Genomic DNA, 4,542 nt, shown 5'->3' with positions numbered 1-4,542 from the left:
GTTATAAAGTGATAGATGTCTTGAGTCTTCTCTGAATAGGCAGAGCTACACTACTCAGCCAAATGGCGTAAAGTTGTGTCATAGCTGATTTGGAACGATTGGTATTCCTGGTCGTCTAGACACAATAGTTACAACAGCTGATGTTTGCATGTTTTATAATAGTGTATGCATAATTTGTCTAATATTTACTTCAAGGTTATAGGTTTGTGAAAGAAAAAAATGTCAATGTTCTGAGGACCAATAAAAAAAGTTATGTTAGGTATTACCAAGTGCTTGATTTAATATTTATTTTAAAGGGAACTTTTCCTAAATTTTGGCAGATATTCAAGTTTTTCATTAAACGCTTTTATATTGATACATGTAAACACTGGATCTAAAAAGCTCCAGTAAAAAAAGAATACAATTAAAGAAAGATAAAAAGTAACTCCTACAGGGCTCAAACCACTGACCCCTGAAGTAAAAGCCTCACACTAAGACCACTTGTCCGTCCATGTTGATACAATGAGTGATGTATTTTACACTTTATATAAGCAATCCTCATCGTGTCACAAAATATTACGACAACAACAGAACTCTACAAATTATTCAATCGTCGAGTGTTGCAGCAGATAGTTGCAACGCTTTAAAATTTTCAAGTTTTTATATAGTCAAAAGTTGCATATAATGGATATTTTAGAGCATGGTAAATGTTCAGTATTACTGTTTCCTCACAAATATCATAACTACAACAAAAGTTTGCGAATCTTAAACTTATTTTTTTTAATTTAGTCAATTTACCAAAACTGGAAAAGGTCCCTTGAATATTGAACAGTTATCTGAGCTCCAGAAAAGATCATATACTCAAGGTGCTTTTCCCCATTAACAATTATTCAAGTGATATTTTACCCACTGACTTTTGCTCTAAAAGGTGTTCTCTGTAATGAACATTCTCAAAGCCACATTAAAACAAGGGCTGTTAGTAAAACATGCATGCCCCCCATTTGGGCTGTCAGTTGTAGTGGCAGTCATTGTGTGAATACGTTTTTTGTCACTGTGAACTTGACCTTTGACTTAGTGACCTGAAAATCAATAGGAGTCATCTGCCAGACATGATCAATGTACCTATGAAGTTTCATAATCCTAGCTGTTGGCATTCTTGAGTTACCATCCGGAAACCATTTTACTATTTTGAGTCACCGTTACCTTGACATTTGACCTAGTGACCTGAAAATCAATAGGGGTCATCTGCAAGTCATGATCAATGTACCTATGAAGTTTCATGATCCTAGGCGTAAGCATTCTTAATTCATCATCTGGAAATCATTTTACTGTTTCAACTCACTGTGACCTTGACCTTTGACTTAGTGACCTGACAATCAATAGGGGTCATCTGCCAGTCATGATTAATCTACCTATGAAGTTTCATGATCCTAGGCCTAAGATTTCTTGAGTAATCTATCATCCGGAAACCATCTGGTGGACAGACCGACCAAGCAAAACAATATACCCCCTCTTCTTTGAAGGGGGGGCATAAAAAGTGGGCTTGTAAATGTAACGGTACTTTATAATAATAAGTGTGCTGTCTATAAATATGGATATTATTGTCATAAAAAAATAGAAGTTTTTCAGTATATTAGATTGTTTCCGAATGTATTTACTAAACTTTACCCCTTTATGATTCTCTGTTCAATTATTTAGTCATCTACCGTTAAAAAATGTTGTTTACCTGTGCATTTTTTTTGTATTTTTATTGAAATGTTTATGATAATAATGTTTATGGTATTTGATAACAGTTGCTATGACACTAGTTTTCAATGAATAAAACACAAAGAACATTCACAAATATTTATTATTAATCAGGAAGTACAATATATTAACTGGGCATGGTATTAAAATTCATATGACAATTTATATCTTACATGATAGTATGTGTAATAATAAGTTTCATAGACTCACTGAACACCATCACATGTAAAATCAATAACAAGTTCCAGAAACAATTGAGCAATTTAGAATTTCATTTTTTTTAAAGATGATTATTGCTTATGTCCCTCTGAATGGCATATCTTTCCCTTGACGCCATCAACATCTCCTCCCGAGTTTTATTACGCTGTTGCTTCATTCTTCACATGTTGCTGCAAGCAGATAAATTTCCTAGTTTATACATTTAACAGAACTAAATATTAAATACACAACATATGACACTATGGTCATAATAAGTTAGCATGCCTACATGACCTGGTTTTGTTTCGGAAAGTTGGTTTTTGTATTGCAAAATTAACCTAGCTTTCTGAACTTAAACTCAACATTTGTGTGTGACACTAATGCTCTACATTCCAATTTCTTTTTTAAGTACATGGATGTCGAAAGAATTAAATAAAAAATACCTTGACACACAAGTTCATACCCTAGTAAATAGGTAACCGGTAATAAAGTTAAATGAAAAAATGCAGCAATACTTTATCCCCATAAAACAGAGTACAATGAAAAACAAGAGCACCGCATAACAGGTGTGAACGCTCGGCTACGGGTGCATTTTTTAACGAATAAAAGCTTGTCAGAATTATTTTAAGGTCCTTCACCTTTGACCTAGTGGCCCAAATATGGGTGAGGCGTGTAGAACTCGTAAAGATGGAGCTGCGTATGAAGTTTCAAAGTTATAGGTGGAAGCAATTTGATTTTATGGCCAAAGTTCAATACATTGACAAAATGTTAAGGTTCGGGCATGACACGGACGACACGACACGCTGGCTATGACAATACCTTGGGTTTTCTCCGAAAACAGCCCAGCTTTAAATTGAAAACATAAATTGTTACATTTTCATTGTAGGAAATAATTAGCAGTCAGCTTTACTATAATCTATAGAAAAAATAAATAATTACTATTTGTTGCTTCTGCCTTCAGTTTTATGTTTTAATGTAGCTGAGTGACACAACTTCTGTTTGAGTTTTGTCAACCGTGTTCTCTGTCCATTCAATTTTGGTCCTTCAGCCAGTAATAACATTTTCTTTTCTGGAAAAACAAAGAAATGAAAACTGCATTTGTGATCTTTACATGTAACACAGTTTTGCAGAGAAAGCAATATAAATCAATGTTGATTATTTACATCTTGTGAATCAACACTATAATAAATTATTGTGGACAATGATATTTCATTAATGCTTTCCGGTGGTTTATAGAGAAATATCGGTGGATTAAAACGGATAATTTCACTATTTCAAACAATGAAAATTATCAGTGAGAATTATCGATAATTTTCATTGCTTAATGTGAAATGACGTCATTTATTTGACAAAATGACGACATAATCCCAACGACATTCTTAAGTAAAACTCTTTAACAATGTATATAAACTGCGAAAAAAGCATAAAATAAAAAGAAAATTTGTTGGATTCGGTGAAATATTGATTTTAATTCACTCGTGATCATAGAAAATATATATTTTCACTCGTGGCTGCGCCACTTGTGAAAATATCATTGTCTATGATCACTCGTGAATTAAAAACGATGATCCACCGAATCCAACAAATATCCCCTATATAATAGACAAACAAATAGCATTCTCAATGATATGACATTTGTGATTACTAAACATGTTGTGTCATGTGAATCTAATACCTTATTGAAATAAAATATTTGATAATTGAACACAAAAATGCTGACATGACAAACTTTCAATCCATGATGTCTTGTTATTGTCAGCCTGAATTCCGATTGGTCTCTATTAAATTATATTATTAAACTGTTAATTGATCTACACCACAGTCACATTTCTGCATAGAAATAACAAAACAATTAATCTTACCAATACATTTTTATTTATGGATAAAGAAAATAAGCAAAAAATAATCTTCATTCTTGTCAATATCAATTGCCGCCTTAGAGTCTTTTGGTGATTTTTGCTTTGGCAGACACTTGGCTGAAATAATTCGCGTTCAGATTTATCCTGAACGCGAATTATTTCAGCTGTCTTCATTCATGACCAACAAGTTCTCAACTCACATTTCAACCGTCTCCATCCAAAATAACTTCTTTTTGCGTTTAGTAACGGAAGGAGAGTGTCGGCCAAACAGCAATCGGTAAACTTCCACACCGGTCTACACGTCGTTTTCCAGTGTTTGGTTTTGTTTCGATTCACAACTAGCATTGTTTTTGTTAGTCCAAATAATTAGACGTAAATCGGCCTCATATTTATAGGAGTATGTTTTTTTGTGCGGTGTTTGCCTTAGCTGACAGAACGCGCGAAAATTACGTCATGCAATTTTTCAGACTGTGTCACTATTTTTTTCGGTTACAAAATACGTATATTTAAGTAGTCGTATTTTATGTATGTTGCATTTACGATTTCGTTGATGAAACGGAGTTTATGTAAAATCGTAAACGACTACATTAATCTCGATACATAATGTACGATCGTATAAAAATACGTAATTATTGATGAAACGTGTTCTTTGTACCAACCAGGTTGTTGTAATCTCATCACTTATTTATATTTGATAGGGGCATTCTTATTAAGAACTGAGTTTAATATGTTATAAAATACTTCAAATGCCTCATTAGTA

The 4,542-nt window shown here is 33.1% G+C and overlaps 1 long non-coding RNA gene across 1 annotated transcript; it reads right to left on the bottom strand.

The window, feature by feature from the left end:
• Positions 1-1,810: 1,810 nt before the first annotated feature.
• Positions 1,811-4,062, bottom strand: LOC127858866 (uncharacterized). Its single transcript, XR_008039141.1, has 3 exons — positions 3,983-4,062; positions 2,863-2,992; positions 1,811-2,114 (listed from the first exon to the last, which is right to left on the bottom strand). It is a non-coding gene; the product is annotated as an uncharacterized LOC127858866 (long non-coding RNA).
• Between the last annotated feature and the right edge of the window lie 480 nt (positions 4,063-4,542).

The sequence above is a fragment of the Dreissena polymorpha genome, chromosome 14 (genome assembly GCF_020536995.1).
Source record: "Dreissena polymorpha isolate Duluth1 chromosome 14, UMN_Dpol_1.0, whole genome shotgun sequence".
Taxonomy (NCBI): domain Eukaryota; kingdom Metazoa; phylum Mollusca; class Bivalvia; order Myida; family Dreissenidae; genus Dreissena; species Dreissena polymorpha.
Note: the sequence above shows the minus strand (reverse complement) of the source record. Positions and strands in the feature narration are given on the sequence as shown.